The sequence below is a fragment of the Convolutriloba macropyga genome, chromosome 5 (genome assembly GCF_964194025.1).
Source record: "Convolutriloba macropyga chromosome 5, txConMacr16.3, whole genome shotgun sequence".
NCBI classification, from domain to species: Eukaryota; Metazoa; Xenacoelomorpha; order Acoela; family Convolutidae; genus Convolutriloba; species Convolutriloba macropyga.
The window spans coordinates 66357278-66379613 of record NC_134472.1 but is presented as its reverse complement, the minus strand read 5'-3'; the positions used below and the strand labels follow the sequence as shown (position 1 = coordinate 66379613).

General features: G+C 32.5%; 1 protein-coding gene across 3 annotated transcripts in view; it reads right to left on the bottom strand.

Annotated features, from left to right (window-relative positions):
* LOC142339560 (uncharacterized) overlaps positions 1–22336 on the bottom strand; it is a 70436-nt gene that overhangs the window by 5786 nt on the left and 42314 nt on the right. The window contains exon 4 of one of the 3 annotated variants that reach the window (XM_075389692.1): positions 8534–8650. The exons of the other annotated variants lie outside the window; for them this stretch is intronic. The gene's annotated coding sequence lies outside the window, so the exon portion shown is untranslated. The remainder of the gene's footprint in view (positions 1–8533; positions 8651–22336) is intronic. 3 annotated transcript variants of the gene reach the window in all.

Below are 22336 nucleotides of genomic sequence, written 5' to 3'. Positions count from 1 at the left end.
GTCTGCTCTAAAAATTGGTGAAATTTAAACCACTGTCACCAAGAGAAACAAAATGCAGCAGAATTTTACATCATTGAAAACGTTTGGTAACGTTAAAAAAACCGAATTAAAGAGGTCAAAAAAGTGCTAGACTGAAAAAGCTGACAAGGTTATCAATTGCCCTCAAATAATACATAATTCTAATCTGAAAAAGATCGCGAAAGCAAACAACAGATAATAATCTTAGAAACTAATTTAAATCTTTTGAAAACAAAAAGCTCAAATTTAAGAATCAGAAAACACCTATAATTACACTTCTAATCACTGCAATTAAGAAAAAAACAACACACACTTGTTCCTTGTTGCACATATGCTAGACAATATGATTGCATACTAATTCAAAAATTAAATTGATCATAGAAAAGACATAAGCAGCAGAAGAATATTCAAAGGCAAAAGACCGTTTAAAATTAATACCAAGGCCGAAAAAAATTGCAGTAAATAGTCTTAAGTGGAAATTGTGGAAAAGGCTTGATATCAAACTCTCAGTACTACCTTATGATGAGTGAAATCAAATGCAAACCAAAGAAATGACGAAAGTGTAAGAAAAAGCTGAAATCGTTCATTTTTAACAATCGAAAAAATCAATATAACGAAAATAAATGTAGGTGCCAGGAAAAAGATAGAATAATACTAACTAGAATATGGGCACAATGTAAGGAACACATGCGCACAATGTAACAAAAACACATTCTTGATTTTTGAAAGTTAAAAATCAATTAAAAAAATCAAGAAAGACGAACACATTTCATTGTTCAGCATATAAGACATATAAAAGATAACTAATCATCCAATACAAAGATCTATTCTCCTGAAGAGAATAAAAAAAAGGTAAAAGCAGAATTCATAAAATCGAAAAATTGATACATTTTGCAAAAAAAATGTTCAAAAAACTTTTAAGACTGCATTTATGAAAAAGTTTTAGCTGTTTATCAAAAACCTAACGCCAAAAAATGATTGAATTTTTATTGAAACGAAATTAAAGTCCCTCATGTTGCACAAAAAGACTATTTCTAGCAATTACAGCCAAAATACAAACAAAAAAACGTACGAAAATCGAAAAAAAACTACCAAAATTGGATTAGCATATTTAAATTTTATAAAACAAAATTACATCGAGGTAGAAAGAGGCATTGAGTATATGAATGATCAAAGAGGAGTTGCCATATTAACTGATTTTTGACAAAAAGACGGTTAAATGATCCGAAAATGAAGAAATTAATAGAAAAAAGCCAAGAATTAACTAAAAAATCAAGAAATATGTGCTAATTTTCAACTTGAAACGCATTTTCAGGCTCTGCAAAACACTGTGGAATCAATTTCCGAGGTTGAAATTTCAATATAGTATCGAATAAACTTTATTTCTATAAGTAACAAAATTAAAAGCAAAGAAATTGGGCCACTTAGTCCAAAAAACGGCTAAAAACGGTTATTAATATGTGCCATGCAGTCAAAAACTACTTTTCAAAGTCAAAAAGTCATTCACTAAACGAAGGGCATGATCAAAAAACTTCTCTCGCTTAGCGAAAATCTGTTCACCAAGACAGTTTTTCTCACTTTTGCTTTTAGGTCAAAATGCCGCGTGAACAAATCTACTTCCTGTAAAAAAAAAAAAGACCGAGAGAAAACCAATACTCCTCTTCGAGTCGTAAAAAAACCAAGAGAAGGCCAATAATAGCCCCAGGTATCGCTGTGCGGCTATTAAACAAAATCATAACCAAACCTCTTAACCAAAATAAATGGAAAAAACTGCTTTGAAATGCCGCACGTGAACAAAAAATTTCGCTCGCTTAGAGAAAATTTTTTCACACATCAATTTCTCGCTCTCTCAAAAACAGCGGTATGAACAAAAACCACTCTCTTTTCGCTCCGCTCTTCACTTTTGTTCAGCACCAAAATCACTCCAAATTTTTTCACGCGTTTCATTTCCCGCTTCAAAAATCACTCCAATAAAATTGATTAAAAAAAAGGACTTCTCCAATACTCCTCTTCGAGTCGTAAAAAGACAGCACCCCAATACAATTCAAATTCTTTGAATTGTAAAAAAAATAGGAGCGCTATAATAGCCGGCTGAGAAGATGAGGGCGGCTATTAATAAAGACAATTTATTACTGACTAATCAGAACTGCGGAATTGACAATGTTATTCTGTTTTCTGATGGGCTTTGGTTACGTTTCCATTTTCAATATACCCGCCCAACCACAGGGACTAGAGATGCTTTAATATGAAAAACAACGTCATTTCAAGGACCTTCGCTATGCTCTGCCTAGGGCAGCTTCAAATCACTACTTGTGGCTATCAGCCAATAAGAATCTACGCTTGTTGGGATTTCTCATCAATTCCTCCCGGCGTTTCTCCATGTAAATGGCCTTGCGCAAATCACAGGCCAATCCTGTTAGCATGAGGGAGACAAACCAACAGGTAGTGACGAGTATGGTTGCTATGACAACTGCAATGTAAAATGCGAGAGTTGGAGTTGAGCATTGCTTTATCTTTCCTCGGATGACGCGCAGTGACGTAAGCAACACAGCCAACAGAAATACTGAGTACATTCATTCATTTCAATTGTTGCCTCCTCTTAGAGCTCAACATATATAGTTTAAATTGAAGAGTCCACTTTTAAACATAACCGACTAACGTCGGCCCAATTGCTCTCAAACGACAGGCGAGCGTGGGTGGTAGCCAGCTGGGGCTTGGGATGCTGGCATTAGGGGAGGGGCAGAGCGTATGGAAGGGGGAGGGTGTCAAGCGTGGGGGGGGGGTGTAGGTAGGGCTGGACAAGAAAGGGTTCAAATCGCCAGTTGGAGGAGGGTGGACAGGGACGCGGGAGAGTTGGGTGCAGGTGGGGTGTGTTTGTGTGTGTGTGTGTGTGTGTGTGTGTGTGGTGGTGGGGGGGGGGGGGGGGGGGTGATTGCACGCTTTTAAGATTAAGAACAGCCCTTCACCATGAAATAGTCTCCTGAAAACAGTTTCGGTGAAATATTTGGAGACTAGAAAGGCTCTAAGAGAGCTGCTCGGTCACTTAATGCCTTTGGAGGTTTCCCTGTTCATCTCATTTTTGAGGACAAAAAGGGTCAGACATCAGGGAGTTAAAAGGGTCAGACCAAAAAAACAGTCAGACGAAAAATCACATAAAAAGACGACAGGACTAATGTAATTGCTAAACTTCGTTTGAGAGCAATTGAAAGCATCTTATTGAAACTTTTGAAATTTTTTTTGTCTGTTTTAAAAACTTTCGACGCATTTTTTATTCTTGACTGATGTCATTTACTTCGAAACTTAGCCTTAATTAATTCACTTTTAGCTTCACAGACAATTGGTTAGTTTTTACAGCTGGCCAATTTGCGTAAAATGGCGTTGGGTAAATTGCCCTGTAACTGTTTAACTCTCGCTGAGCTAAATTTTTCCCTTGTTTAAAACCGGCGCGTATTCATAAACTCTTGCACACGAATTGAAATGATGACTTGCATAAAAATTGACTCTTTATTTTCGCTATAGACATTGGAAGGACTAAAAAAACGTTCAAAACGATCTCCTAGACTGTTTTCTATAAGAGGGGAGCCAAAAATTGAGTGGTTCGTTTTGCCATGTTGTACATGCCTGTTAGGAGCATGCAGATAATGTTGAGAGCGAGATGGAATGTCCCATTCATTCTGAGCAAAGGCTTCCAATGAATACAGATGATGCATATGACGTCACAGGCAGAGCAGAACACTGTGATCACTATGAGTGTGATTGCACACAGCTGTGTGTTCTGCTTGCTTGTATCATCCATTTGATCGTTTGCAGTTTGGTAGTCTGTTCAATGAAAAAAAATGAAATTCAACCAACCAGATTAGCTCCCAAACTAGTTCCACTTTCTCGTTCAAAATATCCTTGATTTCAAAATTTTACCAACTGATTTGCAGGTAATATAGACCTGGCCATAATTATGCAAGTTAAGATTAAAAATGTTAATAACCGAAACTTACGGCTTAATATTTGAGTAACAAAATAGGTCCATCTAATCTAACCATTTCATTGCAGAACAAAACTTCAGTCTCAAGCAAGAAAAGTTTAAAACATTACAATATATGAAAGGGAGGAGAGAAACGGACCGTCAACTTGTTCATCCAAGAGAGAAATGTACGCTTAAGGCCTATCAGAAAAAACAGCTCGCCTGCTTTTCCCTCCATATTTTCCTTTAAATTCGTTCCCATGATTTGTATGTAATATAGACCTGTACAGATTACTAAGTTTTAGAAAAAATCGTTAACCAAAACTCACGGATCAAAATCTGAGTGACAAAACCTGCAGATAATCCAACCGCTACAATGTAGATCACAATTGTCGATTCGAGCTAGAAATGTTCTCCAAATGGAATCTTAGTTAATCGCGAAATTCTCATTAGTTCAAATCAAGAACAGATCAAGTTGTCATTTGGACTATCGGGTTTTCAATGTTGCAGTATAATCATCATGAGCACCCTGATCTTGTAGTTTGGTACTTAAATTCAGTCTCTCCGCTTATTGGGTGATGAAACAAAAAACATGAAACAAACGAAAAAAAACGGACCGTCAACTTGTTCATCCAAAAGTGAGGAGTTGCATGATTCGAGGTAGTCCTTTATTGGGTCCCTAGCCACTAGTCCCTGATCCCACAATGTAACTTGATCCTTCTTCACTGTACAGTAGCAGGCCAAAGTATACTGCACACTATAGGCACAAGTCCTTCTTTTCAGATATGTCAACAAAAAACAACTTTTCCTCGACTATATTGTGTGAATTTCATTATGCCATTCTGCATGAGATGCCAAGTGGTATTCTGAGCTTATGTAAACTACCATGAAAAAAGGGTCATCATGGAAAAGAATTATCATTAGCTTATTAAAAGGTTACTTTGAAAGAAAAGTTCTAATCTTTTAGAATGCGCATAGCTGGCATGTTGTCAGAAAATAGCCGCAATAGCTACGTAGATCAGCAGCCTCAAAACAATAATATAAACAAACAGATCGAAAAGAACTAATTTCTGCAAAGCTATATTTTGAGTTAACTGTATAACTTAACGCTGCTTTTATTAGCTGCACTCAAATAACCTTGAATTGGAGTAACACCGCTCAGTCGACCATATCGGCCATTACCGCGAAGTAAAGTCTTGTCGATAGTGACGAAAGTCATTTCTCAGAGTGAGGTAAGTCACGTGTTTTCAAAAAATTAATCACGCGAAAAAAAATGTGCTCCAAAAATGTGGCCGTAACGAAAATCTTGACCACGAAAAAAAGCTTAGAAGGAAAAGTCCTGCCCAACTATTCAAAGAAATTTCCTGGAAATCGAGACCTAAAAATGACTAGGAGCGGTCTCGGATAACCAGTTAGAAAAAAAATCAGATGAAAAGCTAAACAGTAAATGTAAAAAAGCAATTTTTTGTTCAAAAAACGTTTTCTCACTCAACTTCAAAAAAGGTATGACAAATTTTCAAGCCTCAAAACCACTCGCTTTTTGCTCCACTTCCAGTTTCGGCGTGACCAAAAACATTACTCAAAGCTGACTTCAAAAACCATTAAAATGTTTGACATCAACCGGAAATTACACTATTTCGTCTCTGTCGAGGAAATCAGCCTATCAAACAACTATTATGTACTGGAACAACCCATCAAAAAATAACAACCTTATGATATATAAAAAGAGAAAATTTGGTCAAAATCAAAACAACAAATATGAAATTTTTTTAAAAAAAATTGATCATAAGCACGGATAGACATAAAAATAGAAAATCTTGTTTCATGTAGTGAACAAAACAAAATTGCACAAAAAACTTAGAAAAGCAATAATGAGCTCACAAAGAAACAGAGAGATGGAAAATTGGTAACTTTTTCTAATGTTTGTCAACTCTCTTTTTTAAGAATCTACATTGTACCAAAAGGCATCCATTTCTTTCGTAACAAAAAACTACAAACTTTTAGGCTTCAGTTGAGTTAATGCTTAAAGCTATGGAACAATAGAAAGCGGAAAATATCTCTCTAATGGCTTATCTCTATAGTTTTTCACACTGACATTTCTCGCTTGTTCAAAAAAAGTATGAAAAACAACTCTTTTCTCCGCTTTTCTAATTTGTTTATTAAAACAACTTCTTCTGACTTCATTCTTTCCCTGAACTTCCGCTTTTTTTTACTTTCCTGGCATATCAGAAACCATAAAATCATAAGGCCTCATCGAGTCGTAAAAAAAAGATAGAACCGCGTTACCATTCAAATTATTGAATTGCAAACAAAAACAACAAACTAACGTCGCAAGAATTGCTCTCGACCGAGTAGCGGGAGCTCTAATCAATTGCAGCCTGCTTCAATGGTGGGGGGGGCTGAATGGGACTAAGAAATTCTTTAGGGGGCTTCGAATAAACTCATTAGAGGTAAATATATAAACCACTATTAAGATTTAAAGTGAAAAAATGGCACCAGTTTCGGCGCACTTATCATTTGACTTTTCGTAAATTGCCGCCAATTGAGTTCAGCTGTTTGAAATTGTTAATGGGAGTGAATTTTGGATCACGCAAAACGCAGAAGGTCAAAGGCGTAAAAGTGACTCGAAAGGTCAAAAAACGGTCGAGCAAAAATTTTACAAAAAATAGCCAGTAAAACACCGGAAACAGCTCAAAGTCGTGCAATAAAAACTTTATCTAATCCTACCTTTTCAGAAAGATGAAAAATGAAATCAAAAGGCAATATACAGTGTAAAAAATAATTTTTAGCGCGAAATATGAGTAGGTAGGGGGTAGTTGATGTAGGGAGTTGGGGTTAGTTGGGTTAGGGGTGTGTGTGTATGTGTGTGTGGTGTGTGACCAAAAATTCTCGAAATGACCTTTTAACCTTGAATATTACCAGTAGTTCTTAATTAGTACATTACAAACTCAGCAACTTTTAAAGTCCATTGTTCGAAAACAGAAGTCGACGTTCTAAGTCGAAAAGAGAAGTGAATGTTGGAAAACAAGTCAAATTTTAAGTCATTACTTTAGCTAAATCAGCAAACAAAGCCGGCAGATTGCCGGAATAGCTGCCAAAGAATAGACCTGCGTGCCATATGATAGAGATAGAAACAGATACAGATATAAGTTGAAAAAGGTATCGATGCCACTCAAAAAGCTATGTACAAAGCATTCAGCAATAAATTAAAAAAGCTTGTTAAAATTCATTGCGCAGAAACCCTTTCATTAAGGACTTTTATTACACACATGAATTCCTTTGACCTTAAACTAAATCAAATTAAACTTAAGTTTTCAAGTGCAAAAGTCATTTTATTGAGTGAGGTAAGTCACGTTTGATCAAAATCTAATCACGCAAAAACTTTTGTTAGAGAGAGAGAGAGAGAGCAAGAGAGAAATGACGTCACGCGCGCAAAAGCCGTTAGTGAGAGGAAGAAGTCATTCGGAAAACTTGACTTTTTCAGCCTCGCTGTGTGAACAAATGTAAAACGAATAAGAGCGTCAGACGAAAGAAAAACACAACAGAACAAGTGCTGTTTGAAAGAATTTTTATGGACTATGCAAGAAACTAGACCTAGAACGGACTATAAGTGAATTGGGAAAACCAATTCTAAAAAAAATCAGTTCAAAAATATTTTAAAAAAAACCAGAAAATCGATGTCAAAATGCCGCATGTGAAAAAAACCACTAGCTAGAAACTTGGTTCAAACAAAAAACTAGGCCTATAATGAACTATGAATAGATTGGGAAAGCCATTTAAAAACAAATCGGATCCGAAAAAATCTGAAAAACAGCAAAAATCAAACTGACATTGCCGCATGTGAACAAAAAACCACTAGCGAGCCGGCGCGAATTTTTGTTCAAACACCGTTTTCTCACTCTACTTTAAATAGAGTGAGAAAATTTCCCGCAGCAAAATCACCTTTTCGCTCCACTTCCTGTTTCGGCGTGACCAAAATCACTACTCCAATTTGACTTCAAAAATCATGAAAAAGTGTGAACAGATCTTAGTAAAAAAAAGCCCCAATACACTTCAAATTCTTTGAATTGTAAAAACCAAGGACATCGCAATATAGCTCCGCTCAACTTACAGCTGCGCACGTAAAAAACGCACACGTTTACAATAATTGCTTCTCTTCGAGAGCTATTAAACGGAGACGGTCAATAATAGCCCAAGCTATTGCTTGCGACTATCAAACATAACGATTTGGTTAAAACTTTTTTTGTTGAAAATGTTGGAACATGTATGGCCTATTCGCAGTATTGAGTAAAACCAGATCAAAATTTCATCGGATGAATCGTGACAAATATTAACATATACACAAGTGGATTAAGACGCAAAGCAATTTAAATACCTGGTTATCGAAAAAGCTTTTTGGAAAAAAAAACATTTCAAGGTAGTATGAAAGCAGTCAGCAACTATTATGGTTTCGAACGTATCTCAGCTGAACTTAGGAAAACAAAAAACTGAAGTTTAAGCTGAGTGTTAATATCCAACTCGATGACATTCAGCGTTATAATTGTTGTTATTGCTTGCCTGAAATCCAGACTGTTTCTCTTGTCACTCAAAATGGCACAGAACATGTCAGTGGTGCCTAGACAGCTGCCCTGTCTGTCTGGAATTTGGTGCATGGCCCTGTCGCTTTTATTGTCACTAAACGACCACCCCAAACCCTACCCACAATTAACTCGAAATCAAATTTTCTTAATTTTTACAGCAGGATACAGTGCGAATCTCGGTTTCATAGTAGCTCTAAAAACGGAGTTTGGAGTGTAAACAATTGCCTTGGATAGTTGATCTCATCCATAAATTCATAAAATCAATTTTGAAAGGGCACTGCAAAATATTGTGAAATGATGTCTTCATTTCACAAAATCTGAAAATAAGATCCACTGTCTGGAATAATATGGGAGGCTCAATGATCCAATTCGTATTAAAATCAAAATTTTGAACTTCAGTAGTAGATAAAACAAGGGAATCAACCACCAGTAAAATTTGTCCCTTTCTCCTGGCGCTAATCGCGCATGTCGAATCGGGCCAAATTTTACTGTTTGTTGATTCCCTTGTTTTATCTACTACTATATTCACCACTATAAATACATATTACACGCACAATTTTGTGTACAAAACTGTACATAGCTAGTTTAATTTATACATTTCATACACTAATATCCAAAAGTTCTCAAAGCTAGTTTTAAGCCTAATTTCATATCTAATATGCCAAACTATACTGAAATAAATCAGGTTAATCATCTCAAGTTTTTTTTTTCAATAGAATCGGATGGACTGAAAATAACACAAAATTGCTTAGAAATCGATAATAAGAAACAATTTTCTTTAAAAATTCTGACTTTACCCTTGGAGACGATTGATCTATGATGTTTAACTGAGTGATTCTATGTACCAGGGTACATTTTTTAGCCGAGTCTTGAGAGGTCTTGTTAAAAGGTTGACTCGCCTTTACCACGCTACGGCAGTATTGCTCGACCTTTCTTTATGGCAACTGTGGGGGAGGGTGCAACTACAGAATGCTTGAACACTTTTAATTTTAATTATTAAGCTGCCTGAACTCTTAATCATCAGGTGAATATATTAATGTATTAACACTAAGGATAGCAATATTAATGTATCATTTGTAGGGATATCAATATCAATATTAATATTAAATATTTCTCAATAACCAATCACTTGTTTATCATTTATGAAAATTGTAGTTCTGTCATGCACCTAGATTGTAGCTGGACTTTTTCCATTCTGAGTAGTAGTCTGTTGAGACTAGGATCCTTGGATAGCTTTCACATGCTTGAGAGAAGCTGATATAACTCTGGACAGTAGAGTAGGAATATCCTTTATCGTTCAGTAGTTTTTTCCAGGGAATATCCTTATTGTTTTCTTGGTGATTTTGTTTCACTTTCCCCCATATGTATCCTCTGTCAGAAATTGTCAGTAGATATAAACGATTCAGCTTTCCCTCCATGTTATTGACTGTGGTGAGATAAGACTCAAATTCACCAATATTGAATGAATTCCTGAGTTTATTGTGGAAAGATAAATATTCCGGCACATCCACTTCAAACTTGTCCAGTGTTTCCTGATGCTCGTAACTTAGTAGGTCCTTCTTGAACTTGGAGAGGAATAACTGGAAGAGTTCTGTTTTAGTTCATTTTCCAGTCTCACTTTCAAGTTCGGCGGTGTTGTCGGGTATGCATTTGTTCTCCTTACAAAATGTAATCATTTGAGTTGTTAAATTAGTCAACTCGTTTAGATTTTCTTCAGATAAAGAAGTGCATGATAAAGCTCCAGTTATTAAAGTCTCGTCAAATGACGAAAATTGTTTAAAATTTTTCGCCAGTTTTTGTAGTGAAGTGAAACTCATGATGAATAGCCAAAAAGTGCCGAGGAGAATAAAGGTCCCCTCATGGAGAATTATTCTAGAACATTCTTTTTTCAAGAATATTCTGACATGATTTTTAACTTAAAATTAGTTATCCTTTCCCAAGTAATCACCTGTTTCAAAGTAAAGTGATATTTAAATCCTTCTATTAAATTGAAATTTTTGTATAATTTATTAAAAATTAAATAAAAATTTTAATAAATACTCACCTTACTAGCTAAATTTTCAAGGGAATCATATATTCGAAATTTTCACTTGTTTGATTTCATTTTGTTAGTGGTGGTGGCTTTCTTTGTCAATGGTGGCGGCCATTTTAGCATGACATGCACTTTTCATTCGATCTGCAAAGCAGTTTCACTGATGTGTTATGCGATGTTAAACCAAGCTTGTCGACTTCTTGTACTAATAGTGGTTGCTAAATATGAAAAAAAGCAAAAAGAGCACAGTCAAAAACATTGAGATTGGTGGAAACACAGTGATTAGTGTTTTTCTGTGTCTTCTTGAATATTATACTTATAAACATGCTCTCTGAACTGATTTCTAGTGTGACCATATCGATATCTATGAAAATAAATACATAGTCTACATTTCCTATTTCTAAATCTATATAATGATATGTTTATAAACATTACACATATTACATGTTAGATATTGATCAGGATCAGAATAATGATATCCCAAATGTTCTATATAATCTTTCACTTTAACCATATTTTTACATACATAAGAATAATCTAATTCTTTACAATTATTACAACACTCTTTCCAAGGTTTATTTATACACTTATTGCATTTCATTTTCATTTTTCGAAAAATTGTTTTCTGATTATTTCCCTAAATAAATACATGTTTCAATCAACTAATACTAGTGTCATAAACTTCTGCGATGTCTGTAATCTATCCTTTGAATCAAAGAAGGGTTTATACAGGCATCAATCATACGATCTCAAACATAAGGAACTATTGGAGAAAATGTTTGAGTCTGAAGAAGAGGAAATCTCGGAGAGGGTGTATAATTCGGATGAAGATGATTATATTATTAAAACTAAAGCCAAAACCGAAGACAGCATCTACTCTAAAATTAAGTATGAATGTAAAAAACGTCATGAAGAATTTAGGAATAAAATAGCTCTAACTACTCATTTATATAGTCATAATCGTAAGTTTCTAGAAAACACATAAGACTTTCATATAAACACCAGCCAGAACATGAGAGAATTTTATATTACCGATAAAGGTGGGAATTACATTGAAGACATAGACGAAGCAACTAATTACTCTTTAGAAGAAATTAAAAACTGTTACCAGTTCAGAAAAGTTAAGAGTTTTAAATATAAGATCACGGCTGAATGTGATTATAAGAAGAGAACAAAAGAAGAAGTTAAAACTACTAAAATATTCTTCAATACTGATTATATTAAAAATAATGCAATATATGAATATGGTGACTTCAATCGGTGGCTAGATTTCGAAAAGGAAATATATGAAGGTTATGGTTATGATTTCGAGTTTCTTGGAATAAGAAGTATTCAGTTAAACATTGAAACAACTAAAGCATCTATTGGTAGTTATATAGATTTACCTCCTGATCTCAAAAACTCGATATTAAACTGATCGATACTAAATACACGTAGTTATAAATACAATTGCTTACAACTAACTATAACTGCTTGGCTACATCCCGCCCCACACAATGCAACTCGAGAAAATAAATATTTAGATAAACTAATTGAACCAAGACAACAACATGAAGATGATTTTGCTTATATAATAAGAATACAGAAATTGTATAATATAATATTTGGGTATACACACCTTGTGGTGGGGGCAAAGTAGAATTGTTTAAACAAGTGGATGATTTTGATAAAGATAGAAAAGATGTAAGAATACTAGTTTGGAGTAATGGACAAATAGAACACTGCGCCCTAATAAAAAATATAGAAACCCTGTTAGATCGCCCAAATAAAAACAACATGAAATATTATTATTGTGATAGGTGTACCTATTGGTTTAACTCACAAATTAAATATGATGAACACGAATGCAACAACTCATTCAAACCAGAGATTGTTTGTCCTAAGAAAAAACATTACTTTTTATAAATGAACACAAACGTCAGAATATAAAAAATATTATAACTGCCGATATAGAATGTTGCATTGTTGAAGTCTCAACTAATGATTATGGCGAAACATCGGTGGAACCGGTTCCCGGATGGTCGGAGACCCATAAATATGTAATAGCTGAACATATTCCAATAGCTGTGGGTTACACCTGGCAAGGTAACTTCAAGCACTACTTCGGTCTTGATTGTATCAAAGGATTTGCTAGTGATCTATTAGAAATAGAAACTGAGAATAACTTCAAACATAATGAAAAGATGATATTCACAGAAGAAGATAAATTATATCATGAATTTAATAACACTTGTCATATCTGCAGCAAAACATGTATTAATAAAGTAAGAGATCATTGTCATGAAACTGGTAAATATAGAGGACCGGCATGTAAAATATGTAATCTAAGATACAAAGAACAAAACTTCATTCCAGTAATATTCCATAATGGCTCTGGCTATGACTTCAACCTACTATACAGTGAACTCTTCAAACAGAATAATGATAAAAGAAAAGTAGATAACATACCACTAGCTGCTGGTAAGTCTAAGATGTTTAGCATTGGTTGTCTCAAATTCTTAGATAGTTATAACTTCCTAGCTATGCCTCTAGATCAAATGGCAAAGATATATGGATGTAAAACTAAAACATTATATCCAGATGAATACTTTGGTTTGGATGATTACCAAGAAGCTATAGTCAATCTAAAAATAGAAGACTTCATTCAAATCCTCACTACATAATAAATTACCAACACTAAAAGAAGTAGATAACTTTAATAATGAAAACAGTCATAAAACTGGTAAAGATCTAACTATAGAGTATTTACAGAATGATGTGGAAATATTAGATTACTGCATGAATGAATATGTTAAACTAAGTATGAAAGAATTCAAGCTCAACCCACATTACGTTAGTCTACCGGGTTATAGTTTTGATTGTTGGTTAATGTCAAGCGGTGTTACATTAGATACATTGCAAGATAAACAAATGCTAGATGATTTTGTTGGAGCAAAGAGAAGTGGTATAGGTGGAATAATGGGTGATAGATATGTTAATAGTGAAACATGGACGAAGTCCCATCGGCAAAGCCGCTTCACGGATAACAGTGATAGTAAGTCCATCAGGGAACCTGCTTCGCAGATGGCAGAGCATGGCGAAGCATGGACGAAGTCCCATAACCGAAGGTCCATATGGTACATAGACGCAAACAACCTATATGGTTATGCAGTGATGCAAAAGTAACCTTATAAGGACTTCCAATTTACTGCTACTACTACTCTAGATGTAATATTGAATACTCCAGATGATAGTGATCATGGTTACTATATAGTTTGTGATATTGATTATACTAATGAATGTAAAGAGAGAACAGAGCAGTTAGAATTAATGCCTAATAAGAGAAAGATAAATGATAATGAATTAGGTTACAGAGAAAGAGATGGGGGCAAGGCAAGATCAGAGAAATTAATCTTAGACCAAAACAACAAAACAGAATATATAGTTCATTATAGGATGTTAAAGTTCTATGTTAAGATGGGAGTTGAAGTAACAAAAATACATAGAGTAATTAAATCTAAACAAGATTATATATGTAGAGATTATATACAAAACAATACAAATAAAAGAGCAACAGCTAAAACTGAAGCAGAAAAGGATGTAAGGAGATTAATGAATAACTCAATATATGGAAGAATGTGCATGAATCCTCTACACTTCTTTCAAAGCAAGTTCCTGCATGATGAAGAAAAGATAATGAAAAGTGTAAGTAAACCAACATTTAGGAATATAACTAGATATAGAGATTATAGCCAAATAGAATATATAAAGAAAAAATAGAATATAGCTCACCTGTATATGTAGGAGTAACAATACTCGAACTTAGCAAATTACATATGTTTGATGTATTCTATAATATTCTACAACCATCCCTCAAAGATCTAACACTTCACTATATGGATACGGACAGTTTCGTATCAAGTTATAGTGAAGGTAAAGTTAGTGATGAGCATATGGACTTAAGTAATATAGACATACCTATAAAAACTAATAATAAAGTCCCCGGCAAGTTTAAGCACGAACTGGGGATTAGGATTATTGAGGAATTTATAGCATTGTCCCACAAAACATATAGCTTCAAAAATTATCCAAAAAAAACTAAAGAAAAAGGAATAAAGAAGCATAATAATGCTAGGCACATAGATTATTATGATGCATTAATGAATAATACACAGAGAACAGTAGATGAATGCAGAATACAAAAAGTTGGCGATAACATGACAACAACAAAAACAAGTAAGATTAGTTAAATATATTTGATGATAAAAGGTTTGATGTAAACAATATAAAAAGTTATCCTCATGATGAGAATCTATATCTATTCAAAAGAGAGTTAATAAAAAAGATCTGCGAAGCAGGTTCCCTGATTAATACTACTCCAATAGAGCTATTAAAAAAATTAAGGTTAGATGTAAGCAAAGAATCATTAGAATCCTTAATAGATAATATTAAAGAATTAACCATCAATGATGATAGAAAGTTAATCCTTGCCGCCATTACACAATGATTTACTTAAATTATAAAAAATGACTAAACTAGAAACACTTATAGAACTAAATAATCTAGAAAAACAAAACAGAAGAAATAGATTAGAAGATAAATTAAAACAACAGGAATATTATGGTGAAATAGACGAGTTATTTGATCCTTTAACTAAAACACTAAATGCGAACAATGAAACATGGTTAGCTCATAATGAACACAATCTAGCATTAAGTAAACAAACATTGAGAGCAATAGATTGGCAAATTCAAGAGTTAGATAAACAAACTAAGATGATCCAGCAAGCTGGCTCCCAGTTTAATGAAGCATTAATGAAGTCCAATGGTGAAGCATTGGTGAAGTCCAACGAAAAAGCTGTAGAGAAAGCTCGAGATAAACCAGGAATGTTAGTAGATAAAGACACGGCTCAAATTAATAATTTAATATCAGTGCAATCTAATCCCCAATTAAAGTTAAAGTTCGTAAATTTAGATATTGGTGAATTTGAAATGAACGGTGTTAAACTAATTTACCAAGAAAATGCATTTATAGTTAAGGATAATATATATGAATTGTTAGATGAGTTTATAAACTTTCTTACTAACCCTAATATAAAACATGGTGAAATCGAGGAAGATGAAAACAAAATTAAAAGGTTTTTAAAGGATATTAGATATGCTTTAGGAAAAGGGGATAAGAAAAGCGCTAGATATAGAACAATAAAACGTATAATAGGGGTAAAAGATGATGTATTTGGCAGGGGTTTAAAAAGCAACACTAACCCAAATAATCAACGAAGTTGCCATTTAAATCAGCGTAGCTGTGACTTCGTCAATGGTTTAGTAGAAAGACTAGAATTATTAATACTAGAAACAAAAGCTGGTCATGATGGATTATATGATGAAATGCTAGATATATCTAAGCAACTATTATCTATGAATATTAATAATCAAGAGCAACTAGATAATTTTGTTTTTAACTATGGTAAATAGGTGAAACCATGACTACGTCCATGAGCAAGCTCACAACTTCATTGATCAGGGAACCTGCTTTGCAGATAGGTGAAACCATCAGGGAACCTGCTTCGCAGATGACTACGTCCATAAAAAATGTGGAAAAACAACAACAACAATTACTAGCTAAAGAAGTATTCAGTCCTCAAATAACAAAGTTTAGAAGAGAAAGAGTAATACCATTATATAAAGATGAAATATGGTCAGCTGATTTAATTGATAAGTCATCTCTAAGTAAATACAATAATAATTATAAGTTTATATTAACTGTTATAGATATATTCACAAAATATGCATGGGCTATTCCGTTGAAGAATAAATCTGGTTTATCTATAACTAATGGTTTTAAAATAGTATTAGGTGAAAGTCCACAGGGTGGCTCTGAAAGTAGAAAACCAGAAAAGTTATGGGTAGATAGAGGTATTGAGTTTTACAAAAGAACATTTAAATCTTTACTTAAAGAATATGAAACAAAACTATATTCTACTTATATTGATTTAAAGGCTGTATTCATAGAGCGATTTAATAGAACATTATTACACATAAGAAATAAACCTATGTTCATCAATGGCGATCCGAGTTTGATTTTGAATCTAATAATAAGGTTTTGGATTCTTTAGATATAGACCTCCGGTCATCAGCGAAGCAGGTTCCCTGATCTTCGAAGAAGTTACAGTTATAAGCCAGCAAGCTGGATAGACCTACGGTCAGCTACTTGGTAGATTCAAATCTTTCTGTAAACAAATACAAAGATGACAAGAAATAGATTCAATCAAGCTAATCAATGGCGAAGCATGACCTGAGGTCCATCGGGGAAGCCGCTTCTCGGATCAACATCAACATCAACAAACAACTTAACACTAATTAAGGCTCGTGGGTTATTCCTAGAAGATAATGATAATATTGATATGAGGGATACCTATAAAATTACAAATGTACATCCTCCGATAGATGAAAAAGATGTTGTTAATAAAGAGTATTGTGACAATAACTTATTATCCTCTTCTAATAAAATAGACATTTTACGTAGAAACATAACTGAATTAAGAAAAGGTGAATTTGATAAAGTCACAACTAAAACATTACAACTAAATGAAACACAAGTTAATGATGAACTAATTAATGAGTTTATTGAATCAACAAATGAAGTCACAAATACTGTTAAGTTTTGTAATAAAGTTGCTGCTGATACTATCGCTAAATATAATCATTTAAAACAAAAATTTGATAATAATAAGTTTAATCAGAATATCACTAACATATAACTAGATGAAATGTTTACTACTGGGCTAAAAGAAATTAAAGAAGTTAATAACAAGACTAATTCTTTTATAGATGAAGCCCTTTTAAAGAATAAAAGGACAATAGCACAATATATAATTGCTATACTTTTACGAAGTACGTTACGTGATAATAAAGAACAAGAAAGTCTAGAGAAGCATTATGGTTTTAAACAAGAAGATATAACGAAAGAAATAGAAAGAATTTTTACTAATTAAAATCACCGAAACTATGACTAACCCAACAGCACCGAGTGAGAGATTACTATATCCCAACTTGTCAACCGTTAATGAACAATACATAAACGAAAAGATTCAAGCTAATAATAAATTTAACAACAACATTAACATTATAAAAGATATTAGAAATTATTATGAAACTGAAACTAATGACTATAATAAGAAGTTAAGTAGATGTAAAAATTACATTAACGTAGCTGAGATAACAGAAATATTGTTATCATCAATTGCAACAACGGTAACAACAACATCAGTTGCATTAACAGGTATAGGATTACCTTATTCTATACCAACAGCTTTTGCTAAAGCAATAGTTTGTGGTTCATTATCAAAAACAATTAATACTAAAATAGGAAATAAAACTATAAAGTATTCACAAATGTATATTTTAAGTAAACAGTTTAGTGATAAGTTTAATAGACTATATACTAAATAAATGAATGATAATAAAACAGATAATGATGAGTATAATGAATTAGTTAAGGTATATGAGGATTATAAGAAGAACAAGAAAAACAAGCAGAGTGTTTTTTTAAACTAAAGTTGTTAGTGTTTAGTTATAATAATGTATTTATAAATAATAATATTAGTATTAATATTTATCAATAATCATAAACATAATATAAATATAATCATAATCATAAATATAATATAATCATAATCATAAACATAAATATAAACATAATCATAAATTTAATCATGACTATAATCAAACAATTATCTTTTCTTTGTACCTAAGTATAACCCTCTTCCTTTTTGTACTACCTTTATACCTTCACCAGTAGTTGCAAATTTAATTAAATCGGGTGTGGCTGATAAAGCAGCTCTAGGGTTTCTAGATGCAGCTGCACTTCCTATTTTACTTGCTATTTCTAATGCTCTTACTGGATTATTGGCAACCTTCTTTCCAAAGTTAACTGTAGCCCTACCAACACTTTTAAAGAAATCTTTCAATCCCTCTGCTTCTATTGTTGCATCACTAACAGTCATTGACTTATTTCTCTTACACTTAAAACAATTACCCTTTCACATTTTAGTACTTTTTGAAGTAATAAAACCTCTTATGTTATTAGTACCACTATAATGTCTACCTCCAACACAATATGAATTAGTTTTAAATTTCTGTAAAAGACTCATTTCTATATATAAAAAATAATGGAAGTTAAAAAGTATAATCCTATTGTTGTTATTAAGCCTAAGTCTACGGGTTCCACCCGCGAGCGAAGCTCAAACCTAAGGTTAGGCCCAAGGCTAAGATTAAGCTTGAAGCTGGAGGCTTATCTCTAGAGAATAAAAAGAAACTAGATATTACTTATGCTAGGGGTTTTATTAAGACAAGTAAGAAATAGTTATAATTATAATTATCTACGAAGTAGCTTTGCTAATCAGGAACTGCTTCGCACATGTTTCACCATAACTATGACTATAACAATGACTAAAACTATAATTATGATATAATATCAACCATCTTATTACCATCACTATTCACACTAATAACCTTTCTAGTTAATACTAATGCATGTCATATAACATCTGCAACTGCAGCACTAAATTTAAAATTAAGTTGTATTGATTGTGGACCTATATGATCACTTTGATATCTAGTATCTAGTAAGTACACATATTCTATAACTACTTTTGAATGTTCTATGATTTATATATGGTTTTATATTATGTGGTAGCCCATTATAATCTTTATTAAAGCTAACAATCTCTTTAAAAGCCTCATTATAATTATTGGTACCATAATTAATATTCATTCTATCCTCGGGATAAAACTCACTACCAATCTTACAATAACATTCAGTAACATTCATTACATCGAATGTACTTGCATCATGAGTTTGTTCATTAACATTATTATTTTAAAAACCAACTATTATATATTGTGGTCTTTCCATGCCACTTTCCATACCAAGATCAAACAAGAAAGTTAGTAGCATTGGGCACATTCTTATAAAATGTCTTTCTTTCATAAAAGCTAAAGTCTACATTAATCTTTTTACTTAAACCCTTTTGCACAATAATTCTATTATCATTACTAGGATCAATACTAGGCACACACCATGATATATCTCTAATTTCTATATTAGCATCATTACCAACTGCACCAGGATTAGCATTAACTCTATATAGAGCTCTATCATTATTATTTCTTTTTAAAATTAGTTAAATCCTAAACCATATATAATCTTTTCTAAATCATTTATGAAACCAAATAGATCACTCATCTTAATCATCATATACATATGACCTCGTTGTGCAGCAATATGGTCACCTTTAAGTTGACTATCTCTATTGTCTGATTTCTAACAAAACCACTCTCATATTCATCAACAGTACTAGTTAATAACTTATACATCAATAGATTAGGATGGCAATGATCTATATGTTCAATAGTCCTACCACCACTAGTTTCAAGCTTAATTGAACTAAACAATGCCATCATACCATAATTAACTAATCTGATATTAGCATCATTAGCAAATACACCACCATATACAACAAACTCTATCTCTAGATATGAATCACGCAAATTTAAGTGATTCTCTTCTCTATTGAGTATGATATTAATATTGGTATTAACCGTATTCATTGTTGCCAGATTATTTGGTTTATATTTTATAATCTTACTTTTATGTATATCATTATCATAACCATAAATTGTATCCAAATTAAAATCCATTTTTATAAGATAAAAAATGACTGATAGTTTAATCTTAAGAGAACTGCAAAATATACATGAAGCTTTAACTAAAACTAAAGAAGAGCATACACTTAACATTAGAATGATAAAGCCAACAGAAAAGTTTAACTTTAGTGAACCTATACTTAACTCATCAAAATTAGGTTTAATTAGATTATCTGTTTATAATATGGTGTTTAATGTGAATAGAAGGAACAATCAATTCATATATGATATCAAGGGTGAAACATGGTCAGATACCCGTATTTTAGCTATTATACCAGGAGCATTTGAATTATTGGAAATAGCAGAATTAATAAAAGAAACTAATGGTAATGCTATAATAGAATCTGATAAAAATACAATGAAAAGTTTAATGGAAGTAAAACAAGCTGCAATTAACTTTGACATAGAAAATAAAATAGCGCCATTACTAGGCTTTAGAAAAATAGTATATGAACAAGGTAAATATACATCTGAGAAAATTGTTGATATTATGGGCTTTTACTCTAACAGAACCACCAGGCTATCTAATAAATATTATACCAACTAATATCTTATATCAAAATACAACTAAAGATAGAATAGAATATATAGAGTTTCATATTAAAGATGAGCATGGAAGACCTATAAACTTTAATGGTGATGTATTAAGTTTTACTTTACATCTGACGTAGTCAGCAACTTCGTTGATCTGGTGTAGATATAAACTTAAACCTAAACTAAACTACAAAACTCTCCGATCCCAATTAATTCTTAGTTTACTATATTTTTATTTTCAGTTATATCAATGACAATATAACTATAAGGCTCTTTCCATACCTTATTACATATATTAGCAAAATCATTATAACTAAGTTCAACATTATACAAGAAATCTTGATATATCGATGCTAGGACTTTACCTCTTTGTTCAAAAAAAAATAGATTACAATTCTCTCTAACACTCTGTCTATCCAGAGAGAACAGGTTTTGATTAAGATATATCATATTGCAATTATTATGTCTACCTCTACAGAAGTATTCATTAATAACTGGTTCTTTGGCTCTAACATCATCGAATATCATTAGTTTCTTTAAGTCTTTGGGTAGTTTATCAGGAGATGGTAAATCTTTTATATCTTTAATAAAGTCTATAATTGATTTTGGGTTTATTCTTTCTAATCCATTGTATTGATCACCAGTAGGTCCAATGATGTATAGCTTATCAAAATATATACTAGCTAGAATTAGTTTTTTTAAATAAAAATGTCTTACCCTATTCACTAGGACCAGATATTATACATCTAAAGTTATCTGGGAATGTGGCTTCAGTAATTATATCATCATCATTTAGCCAAGATTGTAGATCATCATTTATGTTTATAGAGATAGTGTTAGTAGGACATCTTTATTGTTGGGTTTACCCTTTTGATGGGATTTCATCCATGCTTCGCCATAGGACTCCGACCATCCGGGAACCGGTTCCACCGATGTTTCACCATGTTTTTCATTCAATAGATCTGCCAAGCAGGTTCCCTGATATATAAAAGTATCATTATCATTAACATTATCATTATCATTAACATTATCATTATTAGTAAAGCTACTTCGTAGCTCATTATCATTATCATTAACATCATCAATATCCTTAACATTAACATTATCATTAACATTATTAGCAAAGCTACTTCGTAGATCATTAACATTATCATTATAATTAACATTATCAATGACATTATCATTATCATTAACATTATCATTATTATTTTATTTATCTTTAACATTATCAGCAAAGCTACTTCGTAGATCATTATCATTATCATTAACATTATATTTATCATTACATTACAACATTAACAAAAACACTCATTATATATTCCTGGATATTTACATTGATTAACTAGAACATTTAAAGCACTTTTAATTCTAAATCCTCTATCAATAAGATAGATCATGTATAAACAATAAGCTCCATAATACGATTCATCATATTGTTGTATTCTCTCATTAGAGTCTAGATCAACATATTCTTCCAGGAATAATGGTGGGGTTTCTACAACAAAACTATCAAAGTAATACACAGGAC